Source organism: Perna viridis, chromosome 4 (assembly GCF_037379345.1).
Source record: "Perna viridis isolate PV_CMFRI_1.1 ecotype Kerala chromosome 4, ASM3737934v1, whole genome shotgun sequence".
In the NCBI taxonomy this organism is placed as follows: domain Eukaryota; kingdom Metazoa; phylum Mollusca; class Bivalvia; order Mytilida; family Mytilidae; genus Perna; species Perna viridis.
The window spans coordinates 24,591,745-24,606,732 of record NC_142448.1 but is presented as its reverse complement, the minus strand read 5'-3'; the positions used below and the strand labels follow the sequence as shown (position 1 = coordinate 24,606,732).

Below are 14,988 nucleotides of genomic sequence, written 5' to 3'. Positions count from 1 at the left end.
ATGGGTCAAATTGACCTAATTTCACCTTGACATTGACGGACTACTATAGAGGCACGTTTACGCAACTGAACATGACCCAAGTTCTATTACATATATTTGCAAAAATATTGCAAAGTTGAACGTAAACCTTGAATAAATCACTGAAATCGAAAATCCCATAGATGCACGTGTTTGCAGGTTTTTATGTTTGTTATATCCCTTTCATAATTGATATAATATCGAGTATATTAAACTGTATTAAACAATTATAAAAGCAAAACCTATACAAGGACTCAATTGTTGATGATCATTCATTGATGTTTGTTTTTGTTTGTTTGTTGGGGTTTAACGTCCGAGCAGCAATATTTCAGCTATATTCAGACAATGAACATGAAATGGATGATAAAATGAACATGAAATGAAAAAAAGAAAGGATGGGTCACAAGGATAATAGGGTCGACAAATTTTGATTGCCAATGGAAAAAGGGGGGATGGGTAAGGTCGGGCAATTTAGCCTCCTGTGGCGGAGCGCAAAGGTTCCTACTCCTATCGAATACCACAGCAGGGTTCTTTAACGTGCGAGGAACGTGGCATCTTTCCCAACACGGTGCACCACTATGGTTTGCGGTCAGGTTTTCCGTATTATAGCCTGACAACCCCAGCATGTAACACGCCAGAGGTACCCCATTCCACCACCTGGGGCACATATCCCAGTTGCTCTGTGGGCAAGAGCGCCTAGCCCCCGGCTAGGTTTCTGAGCACTATTTAGTCGCCTTATACGACAAGCTTAGCGCTGCTGCAGGCCTATTCTTTTAACACCCGGACCTGCACGGGGCCATGGCTGACCACTTTCAGTGTTCCGGGAAAACCGTCTACAAGAGACTCAAAGAGCAACAACTCCAACTTAGTACACTGACATTAAAAACAACGAATTAGACGACCGTGTTGCTGAAATGAAAGAATCGTTTCCTCAGTCGTGGGTTCAGATAATGTGTTAATCGGAATCGACATTCTATACAATAACTGCTGCACACTCAAGCGGAAAACCGATAATCTGAAGTCCGCAATAAACTTTTGCATTAACGGTAATTAGAAACGCAGCAAAAACAATAATTCTACGACGCTGACATGTATAGGATAACTTTGCTCCCTAGTCGAAATCCATATAAAACCAAATGTAACCATACATACCTACCCTACCCGTGTACCTGGTCAACACTCCCATTTTACAGTGGAGTCCGGGTTGCTCATCTTTTGTTTTAGTATGTACTTTTTTAATTCTCTTATGGTCTTTGTGGTTTGTGTCTGTTTTCCCTGTCTTATATATGTCCATGGACATCACCCTTCTATTCATGGCTCGCTTGATCCCTCCTTAATATGATAATAAATAATTGTTTAAAATTTCAATGTGGTGTGAAATCGTGTCTATGTTTTAGCACTAACACAGACATACAGAAGGACGGACAGATTGAAACTATAGAGACGTACAGATGCGCGTCCTTATCAGTCAAAACATCTATACTATAGCTAGTCCCGACACTGCTTGGTCACGGGTCTAACAACACGACCGTCAAATGATAAAACGAGGAGGGAGTCCGATGACAGTCGGTTAACATTGGAAAGCGGTCCGTCTATCGGTTAACAAACTTGGTCTCGTGATGTAAAAAACAAACAAGAAATTTTAGTTTTTCCTTTAAATTCATATAAAAATAAACGTTAAAATCCAAAAGCCTCAAAATGTTTACCAATGTTCCCAGACTCCTAATGAACTCCTCGGTTAACCATTTGACGGCCGTGAATAAGAAACGACATATCGATGCAAACATATGAATGCTTAAGAGTAATCAAGGGAACCAAGGTTATAGCGGTAATCAAAAGAATGTAATCCAGGGACAAAGACCAGACATGGAAAACAGACATACACAACAAAGAACATAAAGTAACTAAAATCATACATACAAAGTAACAAAAGTAAATAAGCGACTCGGACTCCACTAAAAACTGGTAGCCAGGAAGACACTTAAGACAAGGAAACGGATTAATAAATATATAAATCCCAAACATTTTGTGTAACTTGAATTCAATCAAAATTAAATTCTATCAGAAGGAGCACATGAAGGTTTTTCACAAAGGGTCTAATGACACAGTGAAATAAAAGCTATTTGCAGTGAATAAAAATAAAATATGTCATATTTTTAGATGATGCAAGGATACCTAGCAAATTCTCAGGTAAAAGTACAGCGCAGAAGCGTTCATGAATCGCTAAAAAGGGTAGATCCGGATGGTTGTGCTATTAGATGGTCCCGAGCTGTATATAGACTACCATACAATGTTCCAATCCCAAATGACCTTTGGCATCTAGATGGACATATAAAACTTTTCTTGGACACTACTTAATGTCCGAATGAGTTCTCGGAGATGTGTTTAACCTGACATTCACAGGATTTGTAACATAAGAGAATTAGAAACGGGCACGTAAATGAAAGTATCGCAAGTGCTTGAGTCTATGAGTTTAATTAAATATATTGTCCAAAATTCGACAAAAATGCCATTTTAACGATTTTTTTGTATGATAATATAATCCATGGCCCAAAACAAAAAAAAACGTGGTTTTTGTTTTGCCATACACTAAAAAACCGTGTTTTGTTCTTTGTTTTTTGTTTCTGTTTTTTAGCGTCATTGGCTTGAATCGTCTTGTATTTCTTTCCAGATGGGCATTTGTGACACATGGTTGCATCGATGGATTCAGTAGGATTATAACATTTCTAAAATGCAACGTTGACAACAGGTCTTCCACGGTTTTAACCGAGTTTGTAAGGGCATGTCCCTACTATGGTTTACCATCACGAGTAAGATCGGACCATGTTAATGAGAACACACAGATGGCTCTTTTTCTAAACCTCCTGAGAAATGGATCTCACCACATCACAGGGAAATCGACCCATGACCAGAGGATCGTACGACTGTGGTGAGACATGCACTTCCAAGTCAACAGCAAATACTATCATGAGTTTTTTTAATTAGAGGAACAGTATAATTTAGAGGACCCCATAGAAAGAAAAGCGTTACACTACGTGTATTTGCCAGCTATCAACGCTGATTTAGAGGCATTTCGAAAGGGCTGGAATGTCCACAAACTACGGACAGAAAATCATAAATCGCCACAACAAATATGGCTATCTGGAATGCTCGATAATATTTCACGGAGGTACACGTCACCTAATGAGTTTCTCAGTGCCTCACAAGATATAGGGGAACGACTCGCCACTGGTTTATCTCGGTTTGGCATTACGCTGGATGATCTTGGTGTGACTGGTGCCGATACGGAACCTGTAAGAATCGTAAATGACACAGAGCTATCCGCATTGCAAGAAGTTTTCGAAATCCGGAACGGTTCAAACAAGGAGAAACTTAGAAAATGCATCCAAGTTTTAAAGGAAATGTATAACTATGATGTTTTGATAAAATTATAGAAGGCATAAAAGAACAGAAATCGAAAGTTATCGTTAGTGTAGCCCTAAATTGTATGCCAATAAAATGTTACGGTTTCTTATGTTCAATAAACTGAAATTAATTAAAGTATTACTTACTAGTAGTCCCTCCATCATTCAGACAACAGATGGCAACTCAATTTGTTTTTTTGTTTTTTGTTGCGGTCTGGTTTTTCGTATTATGGCATAACGACCCCAACATGGAACATGCCAGGATTACCCCATTCCGCCACTTGGGACACACAACCCAGTTGCTCTGTGGGCAGATCGCCCTAGCTCCCGGCCAGGGTTCTGAGCAATATTTTGCCTCCTTTAACAAGCTTAAAAACAAATTTGTGAATGTTTTTTTAATTTTGCAACGGAGCGAGCGTGGGTATTAAATAGGTTTCACCCTGTCTGTCTGTTCCAGATAGCTATATATGTTGTCCAGAAATCTAATTTGTAATATTAGAAAATGACTTTGTAATATTGAAAAATCATTTTTTAATATTAAAAAAAAAACACTTATTTTGAAATATTAGAAAACATACTTTTTTATATTACAAAATAGTTTTTTAATATCAGAAAATATTTTGTAATATTAAAAATTCATTTACTAATATTACAAATTCCTGATTTAGTAATATTACAAAACATCACACATTTTGTAATATTAAAAAATGAATTTGTAATATTAGAAAATCACTTTGCAATATTGAAAAATCAGTTGCATTTTTTAATATTACAAAATGATTTTCTAATATTATAAAAATCGTAATTGAATACAACAAACCCATTTTATAATATTAGAAAATTAATTTCTACAGAACAAGTGATTTTGGGTAAGGCACAAGTCTTGCCATATTTAGCCTTCGGATTGCCAATATTGAGACGGAAATAGAACAAATTTTAAATGTGACAAGAAATTCGAGGGCAGCATTAGATAATAATTGATCTAGGTCACAATCCCCAAGAACTGATGAGGCCGACGATTTTGTAAGAGCCACCCAAAAACTTTTTCGAAAACCGAGAACCACGTGTAAGTTTTTGTTCTGATTTAATGCTCCTTACCATGCGGTCGAAAGGTCGAACCATGACAGGAATTTACCAAGAAATTATAATAACACAAGACAATTTAAATTTGCAAAACACTGAATTGCAAATCTTGCGCCGCTTTTTCTTCAACCTACCATGTCATGTGAGTAATCATTGGATGCAGATTTGCATGGGATTTAATAAAATGCATTTTGTTTTACAATATTTACTAAAATAAATTTGTAGTTACAATTTAAAATTCATGGGATTTTTTTATCCCATGGGATTTTCATAGAATCCCATGGGATTTTTTTGTGTCCCATGGGATTTTTTTCCTCCCATGAGATTTTTTTCTCCCATGGGACTTCTTTTCTCCCATGGGATTTTAATTTCTCCCATGGGATATCTTGTGTTAAAATACAATGATAGTCATAGAGAGTGTATGCCTTACATATTCACTTAGTGCATTTTTCTTCTGTGCAGTATGAATAAAAAAGCTGAATGACTAAAAGAGAGAGGTTTTTTGTATTGTTTTGGGATGTTTTTGAAATTTTTAATCTTTTATAGCTTTGAAATAAAATCACTTTGAAAATTCACTTATCAACCACAAATGTAAAACAACGAAATTGAAAAAAATATTCAAATACACTCTGACTATAAATATGCTGTTTAAGAATATAAACTAAGAATGCTGTATGATCAGTACTTTTATCTTAGTATTTAATTAAATTATAAAAATTCTAATGGAAGTCTAAATTCAGGTCCATAATCAGCTTTTTGGCACTTCTTTTTCTTCTTGGTCAGCTTCAACCCATGAAACATGCTTCATTTCTCGTCTCTGTAGAATAAAACAAGTAAAAATCTTTATGCAAACAAAATATATAAAATATTTTACAATACCATTTTATTTGTAATCAAAGTGATCTTATTTTTTCTTACTTGATATATGTTCATTTCTAATATCAACAGCTGAAATTACTTGCAATCAGACATCTAAAAGATAACATGAACAGACAAACAGACACACAGATAAAGTGCTTTCTATATAAGTTCGTGGCAGCACCTTTGATTTATTGTGCAAAGTATGAAGAACAGATGGACGGACACCAGTATGCCATAATATGTGCCGTCTCAAAAAGCAGGAGTACAAAAATTCTGGAGAACAGTGTATACCTGATATGATAAGCTATCAAGTTTGCATATACTGAATTAGTCATTCACCATAGAGGCAAGCAGGTGGCTGGTTCCTGAAATGGTGAAAAACAAATCTGCATGATAATACATATGGTACCTTTGAATTTAGTTGAATTAATTTTCATTGCAAGCATCCTTAAAGCAGTTATCTTGGAATGCACATAAGTAACATTCGATGTTAAGTCCAACATGCTGGGGGTAAGTTTAATCAAAATTAATTAAGAAATTGTGGAGAAAGCTGTCATTGAACTTTCAAAAAATGTAACAAGTTTAGTGTAGTCTGAGTTGCTCATTTGCTTGATTTTACAGTCCATGCTTTAATTTACATTACAAAACCGAATTACTGCAGCCCGTGAAAGAGGTTCGCTTGCATGGAAGTTATTTTCTGATATGGCACCATCCTATGGACGAACGGAAATGCCAGCATCTTACGTTAGATCTGGGTATTAAAATGTACACGTACTATGTTTAATCAAGACAAAATCCCGAGAAAGTACAGTTTCATTCGTTAGCCCAATGATTTATATTATACATAGCATTTACCTAAATTTAACTCCTTCGCTAGCTATGAAATAACTTTTTGTACAACTATTTACTACGTTACTGGAATGCTCATCTTGTGCGTTCCTGCATCGATATAACAACAAGTGTTATACGAAAGGATAATTACAGAGGAAATCTCAGATATGTATTGTCAGTCAGTGGCGAAACGGGGTGCCGAAATCACGCATGACACAAGACGCTTTTGTATACGGTTCATTCCCCGCTATGACATCGTCCCAGCAGCGAGATAAGTGTTGAGGTACCAGTATCGTATTGCATATCCCTGAGCGGGTGTACGTCAAAACATGGATGCCATAAAAATATAGTGCATTTTCTTTTTGCCTCTCTACAAACTAATGTTTTGTCAAAAGACATGAACAATGACTTAAAAAATAGAGCAAACATCACACTGTAAGATGAAGAACTTTTTTAAAAGAAAATCTAACATAATATCATAAAAATGTTCCACTGAAAAGGTTGGTTAGGTGAGTGCAAAACGAAAGTGAAAGTAGGGAAAATGGCTATTTATAGTTCAAGACTACTTTTCTGTCCAATCTTCGTGGACTCACCCTATTTTCTTTGCAGGAAATTATTTTTTCACATGTCCTTAGAAATGCTACATAAGTGAAAGTTTTATTGAATCAATTTACATATTTTTTAAAAAATCCTAAAAATATGCACTTCACTATAGAGGTCTATGGGAAAATTAATACGATACTGAGACCTTGATGCTGCAGTCGTTCAGAAACTAACGAATTCAATACAGCAATTAATGCATACGTCAAGTTCCGACTACAGTAAGTTAGGAGATGTACTGCTCCAGAAAATCTTCATGATTTACTCTGACTACTCTGCTCCTGAAACAGTTTCCTCCTTCCACAGTCACAGGTTGGGAACTACAGCTGAATTCTCGTGCGGTGTTTACCCATTATAAAATTAGAATTTTTTTAAAAGTATTTTATTTGAAGGGGGAATATTTATTGTATCTGAAGAATCCTTTTTTTCACTGTAATTGTAATATTTAATGATTAAGTTACCGTGGTCAGGGAATTTATATTACAGGGACTGGTCACTCCTTATCAAGTTTATAATATGGAGTAGGCATTTCCTAAATCAGCGAGCATCGTGAGCTTTACTGTATATGTACCATCTTTGCAAGGCTTATAAAATAATAATGGACATTACAAAGAGTGGGGGGGGGTGGGGGGGGGGCGACCCGGATGAAAATTTTTGCTTAGCAAGTGCAATATTTTTATTTATATTTAACCAGCAAGCAAAATCAATATTTCTACTTAAAAATATGTCTTGTTAAGTAATGGGGAGTTTTTTTCAGCTATACTTATTTAGTGAAAAAATGAACACCCAGCCCTTTTTACAAATTTCTGGATCTGCCCAGCATATAGCTACTTATCTGTCAAAGAAGAATTAAAGTATTTGTAATCAATTCAACCTCATTTGAACATTAATTACAAGAACAAGTCACAAGTTTTCAGTCAGTAGAATAGACTTATAATTTGTTTACTTACAGTACAAAACAGGCACTACCTGACAATCCTGCAAAAAGTTTTAACTGGATTTGTTGCTTAGTATGTGTTCCTAATACATGTTAGTTCTTAAAAGTTCTTAAATAGAACTTAAAATAAGATATGCTGTGTGCAAAGATTGAAATATGTTGATTGGCATTTGTTTTTTGTTTTTTTGTTTTTTGTTTTTTTTTGGAGGGGGAAGGTTCAATACCAACAGAAAATTTTCGACAGAACCATATTGAACTCCATCTTTACACATGTGGCTGGCATTTTAATACTTGTACAACTAAATTTGTCTAGCTGTACTTTTATTTTTTCAGAACTTTAAGTGAAGACTTGTATTTAAAAGAGAGACACTTACACATTTCTTAGAGAAGAATATTGACCAATTAAAAAGGGCGATTATCATTTGACACATTTACTGTAGCAGTAAGTACTTATACATGCAATACTCAATGATTATTAAATAATTAAACAAATTTTTTTCATCCACAGGTATACATTTTTAACATAATCTTGATGACATTGTAAATAGGCTGAAACAGTTTTGCTTTGAATATACAGGAAGCTTTCATGACGCACATTTTAATAGAAAGCACACTTAAACTCGTAAAATAGTAGTGGAGATGTTTGATTTTGTTTTTCGTTTATCAGACTATCAGAAACTTTCACACATACTGTTTGAATGATTAAAAAGTCATCTAATTTTTTATATCATTAAAATTGGAAAGTTAGGCTTTATGTAAAGATATAATATATTCACTAGACCCATAAAGGGAGATAATTAAACTGATTGGTTTTTAATGTGAAAACCTTGTTAGCACAGCTCCTCCAAAACCACTCAAGGTATTTAAAAATAAAAATATGTGAAGAAATGCATCAGTAGAGATTCAGTGCAGTACTTTTAGCTTTGTATGTTGTAGGGACAACCTGATAATACCAGATGACTATTAATACATTGACCAACCTGATGGATTGGGTTTTGGATCCTGTAGTGAGAGCAACATATGATAACTTGTAATTACAGGTATTCCTATATATGCATGGTAAAGCATTACTTGTACATGATTTTGATGTTTTTTTTTGGTAATCAGTTTACTTCAAATTGTTATTAATGTTGTGCACTCTGTTAGTTAATTGAGCACAAGAAGCATATTACTTGTAGTTAGATTTTCAACTTAGCACATTAAGTTCTGTCTTTATACATGAATGAGTTCCATATAAATCAGAATACATTAATAAGTTATAAATATTTGTAAGAAACCTTTTAGAGTTGAAGACCCACAGATTATGCTTTGCATGGCTTTGAAAAGTGAGGGGGTAGTTGTTGCCTGCTGAAACTGACCAATCACCCTCATAGTAATTAGTCAGCCAGTAACACAAATCATGTTTACAGTAGGTTGTTACTTTATTATCTTTCAAGGTAGGTTTTTGATAATTGGCATGTTGTTAAGCATTTTTAAGATGTATAGCCTTCTACATGCTCTAGGGTTAATTACCATTGACCTTGACATCACATTTTTGTGCTTTGTTTGCATTTTTTAAAATTAAAAATCTACCCAATACTATGACATTTTTAGTTCTTAACTATTTTTTAGGTATCATTATTGGTTGGGATTCTATGGTCAGAATAGCTACTGGTATACAGCAAGAAATTCCTGCAAAATTTTAGGAGGATTTTCACATTATATTTAAGAGCAACACTATCATGATCAGATCATCACTACAAAGTGTGCAGTACATAACATGAGCTTTTACTATTGTTACCATCAAATGAGAAATTGAGAATCTTCTTTTGGTGATACTGGAGTACAGTTGTAAAGAAATCATCATTGCTACCTAAATATGATACATGTACATACATGTACTTGTGACTGCTAATATTATTCCCACTGAAGCTAAAGTGTTGACATTCAAGAAATAGTTTAGATGTATCAGCCTCATTCACAGAAGGGTAAAATTGGAGGAAACTGTGGGGATTTAGACATAAGCAACAAACATGTAAATTTTGAAATAGGAATGTAGTTACACGTTTATTCATCAGAAGAAATCAATTCATTTTTTTCAAAACCCCACCATTGCAAAAAAGGTTTTAATTTTTTTAAATAATCATTAATAAATGTCTGCCGATTCAGGAAAAACTTAGAACATACATTATTGTACCTTACTATGATTTGATGTGCTGTAATGTGTATCAAGCATTCATTTTCTGTTTAAGTAATTTTATATCTGTTTACATTCATGACAATATTAGGTGTTTTTATTATGTCTATGTTAGCCAAATTGGAATAGTTTATATGAACGGTGGTTCTTGCCCATGATATAAGGTTCAAAATGAGTTAGACTTTGATTCAGACATTTAATTCCTGTCAAATTGCATGGGCATCTATTTCATATCCTTGGAAATTATGAAAGAAGGTTTAGGCGTTAATTTGCTCATTTTTGCCAAAATTTTGCACAAAATCAACCAAATTTTTACACTATAGGGGGTGTATTAAATAAAGTTGATTTTGCATTTTAACACTTTTTGTTTAAGAATGGACATAAAATGCCAAAAAATACAGATACTTCTGTGTTGAATGTGGATATGGTTATGAATTGTGATGAAAGACTAACCTTTTTGTAGTTTATCAACAATATCAGTACTTTTGCAATGCAAAAAAAAAAAAGAACTATATTTTGTTATAAAGCATGTTCAAGAAATAACACTTATCAAGATAATTTAGCTTCAGTTCTTTTTTAAGTTGAATAATTAAATACATAAAAACATGCATATTCCTTATAAAATTTAATAAAGTAATAAATATACTTACTAAATGTGAGAATGCATTGGTTATTACTTGCTTATAAGTAATAGAGATGTAAAATTATTTAAATTCTATAGCTTTATTCAATCTACACACACATTTGTACTTTCTGGTATCTTATCATAATACCTCTTCATACACATGTACCCATTTTTATATGTTTCTAACTGTATTGATTTACAAACAAAAAATCCTGTGGGACAAAAAAAATCCCATGGGACAAAAATAATCCCATGGGAGAAAAAAAATCCCATGGGACACAAAAAAAATCCCATGGGATTCTATGAAAATCCCATGGGATAAAAAAATCCCACGATTTTTAAATTGAAACTATAAGTTTATTTTATCAAAAATTGTAAAATAAAATGCATTTCATTAAATCCCATGCGAATCTGCATCCAATGGTTACTCACATGACATGGTAGGTTGAAGAAAAAGTGGTGCAAGATTTGCAATTCAGTGTTTTGAAAATTTAAATTGTCTTGTGTTTAATGCAGAAACACAAAATGTAAGAATGTAAACTACAAGAAAATGTACAAAATAGGTATATCTCGTGGCTAAAAAACTCATTCTGTTTTTATTTTACTTTAGTCTTGTGGTAGTTTAAATAATTAGGTCGTCTTGGGTCTTTGAGTTGGCAGGCTAACTTTTATTTTACTTAGTCGCCTCTCTTCGAACCATGTACCAAGTGTTGCTTCATACTAATTGGTTGCCTCTTTATATAATTACTTCATTTATATAAAAAAATCATAGAAAAGTGGAGTAATCCTTTTTTAGATCTTATTCAAATAGTGATGCGTCAACGTCAGACTACTATGAACGTAATAATATTCTGAACTATATAGTCTTGTTAGTCCAGATATCATGACGTTCACGGAGCATTTTTAAATCTGATATTCCGATGCCTTTCTCGAAGGTAGAAGACCAAGCAAAATAAAAATTAGCATCCCAAGCATTATAATTTTGACTAGTTCTGGTTGCCGATGCATGGTAAAGACGTAAAACAATACCAAGGACGAACAGCATGTCTTTCAATATCATCGAATAAAGATATGCTGCAAGTCACCAGCAGTTTTTTTTTAAGATATAGTTTTTTTCGACCTCAAACGGCACAATATTCACTTCCAGTTCACGTTTGGCTGAGTGTGCTTGATATTTTCAAATGTCTAAATGTTACACGCAAAGCAATTTTTGCACCTGCATTTAAATTCATATTCAACGATATCTATTTCACTATTCAAAGTTATCCCCCTTTGAAAGAAAGTTTTTTTTCTTCCACATCGAGAAGAATTTGTAATATTAAAAAATCTTTTTAATATTGGTTTTTTTTAATTTTTTTTTTTTTTTTTACATAAAATGCATTTTCTAATATAAGAAATTCATTTTCTAATATTAAGAGTAATCCAGGGAACAGCTTTATTTTGTAATATTAGAAAAGTGTAAAAAATCTATTTTTTGATATTTGAAAATAAATTTCTAATATTAAAAACCTATCTTTTAATATTAGATTGTTTGTTTGTTTGTTGGGGTTTAACGTCCGAGCAGCAATATTTCAGCTATATTCAGACAATGAACATGAACTGGATGATAAAATGAACATGAAATGATAAAAAAAAAGGATGGGTCACAAGGACAACAGGGTCGACAAATTTTGATTGCCACTAGAAAAAGGGGGGATGGGTAAGGTCGGGCAATTTAGCCTCCTGTGGCGGAGCGCAAAGGTTCCTACTCCTATCGAATACCACAGCAGGGTTCTTTAACGTGCGAGGAACGTGGCATCTTTCCCAACACGGTGCACCACTATGGTTTGCGGTCAGGTTTTCCGTATTATAGCCTGACAACCCCAGCATGTAACATGCCAGGGGTACCCCATTCCACCACCTGGGGCACACATCCCAGTTGCTCTGTGGGCAGAGCGCCTAACCCCCGGCTAGGTTTCTGAGCACTATTTAGTCGCCTTTTACGACAAGCTTAGTGCTGCTGCAGGCCTATTCTTTTAACACCCGGACCTGCACGGGGCTTTAATATTAGAATATCATTGTGTGATATTAAAAAAAATGACTGATTTTTTAATATTAGATATTTATATTGTAATATTACACATTCATTTTCTAATATTACAAAGTCAATTTGTAATATTACTAAATGTGTGATATTTTGTAATATTTCTAAATCAGGAATTTGTAATATTAGAAAATGAAATTTTAATATTACAACATAAATTTTTAATATTAAAAATGTTTTCTAATATCAAAAATTGTTTTTGTAATATTAAAAAATTATTTTCTAATATTACAAAATATTGATTTTTGTCCACTTTGGCTTGCCATAGAAAAGGCAACTTAAATATTGATCTTGAACTTTGCTGGAAAGATGCATCAAGTTCGTGATGAAAATAATTATATCAAATAAAATTTAAAGAGATATTTGCATCCATCATATAATTGTTTCGTCAGAAACTAAATAATTTCTCAATACGATCATTTCATTTTATTCCACTTTCTACATTATGAATGTGGATCGCATCCCATTCCCGTTTTCACATTGAAGTCATGTCTTTTGATTCTAAATCATACTGCTGTTTTGGTGCTGTGTTATTTTCCGAATTTGGACTTATTTCCAAAACAAACATTTTATGCATTGTTAGAATTATCCATGATTGTTTTCCTGTCGAGAACAAATCCTAACAATGCGTAACTAAATCTGTTGAAGCAAACCACGACAAAGGAAAATTTATAACGGTTTGACTGAAACAGGTTTCATTTTCGGGAGCGTAAATGGCTGTATTATCAACTAGGTCCTGCTTACTTTAATGTGGGCAGAAAAAGCATCAACATCCGGTTTGTGAAAGGACAGCCGTTTGAATTCATGTTTCTGTGGAAGCGTTTAAGGTTTCACCTTCCTCATATTTAATTTAAGAATTTGGTCCTCTTAATATGTATTGCCAGACACATTAATGCATATAAATCATACCATAAGTCTGTATAGTACGATGGAATTAGGACATTTAACAAGAATTTCCTTCGTCTTTATATGCATTGTCTATGTACAACAATAAATGTACTTTGAATCGATTAAAAAACTCATGTATTACATACTTTGAAAGATCCACTTCTTTCATCAAGAAGAAATGGCTTCCATTTTGTTCTCAATTACATGTCAATACAATATCTAACTAATGTCTGACTAGACATCAATGATTCTTGATTTCATTTACAGGTTGTCTGTATGAGACATTTTATCTTGAAGGTCTTCTAGACCGCACTTAATCGGTTTTCGACTAACTGTACATATAAGATATTTCGGAGGCAATAGGATAACATTTGTCCATGTTAACGTTATTCTTATAAACTGAAAGTGCTCCCTAAGTTAAAGAAATTTTCCTCTATTTCTTCTATTTCCTCTATTTCGATTTTCTTTAAATTTTTGTACATAATGTTACACATACTGTAGTACATCTTCTAACATTTTTAAAGAAATTTCAGCATGCATATTTTGAACAATAAGGACTGAAAAATTGCCATTTTTAGAAATCTGAAACGCTGGCCAAAGTGGACAATATCTGGTATTTTACGGTCATTTTTACAGAATATTTGAATTAACAACTGAATACTAAGGAAAATTCACATAAAATGATTAATACATTAGATATGATTTTTTTCAGCAAACGGTCGGCATTCCAATGGGAACAAATTGTGCTCTTTTACTTGCTGACCTATTCCTTCACTCTAATGAAGCTGACTTTATAGCTAATGAGATGCGAAAGAAAGAATATCGTTTAGCTAGATCCTTTGATCTCAGTTTCCGCTATATAGATGACGTATTATCTTTAAACAATCCTAATTTTGGGGATTTGATACATCGCATCTACCCAAAAGAACTTGAGATAAAGGATACTACAGACACTGTGAAGTCAGCCTCGTATCTTGACCTACACTTAGAAATCGATGTTAAAGGAAAACTATTGACCAAACTTTACGACAAACGTGATGACTTTTCATTCAGAATTGTCAACTTTCCTTTAATTTGTGGCAACATCCCTTCAACACCTGTGTATGGAGTGTTCATATCACAACTCATACGTCATGCCAAAGCTTGCCGAGACTACGCAGACTGTTGGTTTCGCGCTAGAATTCTAACAAATACATGTAGGCTTCTGGAGCAAGGTTATGTTGCTACAATATTGAAGTCATCACTTCAAAAGATTTATGATCGTCATCATGAACCAACTCGTGGATCATTACGATGTATCCCTCTCCGCCATGAAAACTGATTTATTCAAAGTGTCAGATTTTTTCTTTCCTCTTTCGTCTACCCCAGACTTGAATTTTTATGAGCAACTCGGCGGGTTTTTCTAGAAAAGCAGAGGACGCTTACCCTACCGGCGCACGTGGTCCATGCTCCCAGTTTCAGTGGAGTCCGAGTTGGTCATTT

At 33.9% G+C, this 14,988-nt stretch overlaps 1 long non-coding RNA gene and 1 pseudogene across 2 annotated transcripts; both read left to right on the top strand.

Annotated features, from left to right (window-relative positions):
* The first annotated feature begins 816 nt into the window (after positions 1-816).
* On the top strand, positions 817-3,452 carry LOC148619428 (uncharacterized; annotated as a pseudogene).
* Positions 3,453-6,988: 3,536 nt separating this feature from the next.
* Positions 6,989-10,529, top strand: LOC148619427 (uncharacterized). Of its 2 annotated transcripts, none has more exons than XR_015921599.1 (4): positions 6,989-7,018; positions 8,068-8,176; positions 8,671-8,774; positions 9,346-10,528. It is a non-coding gene; the product is annotated as an uncharacterized LOC148619427 (long non-coding RNA). The 2 variants fall into 2 exon arrangements; XR_015921600.1 differs by lacking the exon at positions 6,989-7,018 and adding an exon at positions 7,090-7,109 and having other exon boundaries at positions 9,346-10,529.
* The last annotated feature ends 4,459 nt before the right edge of the window (positions 10,530-14,988 follow it).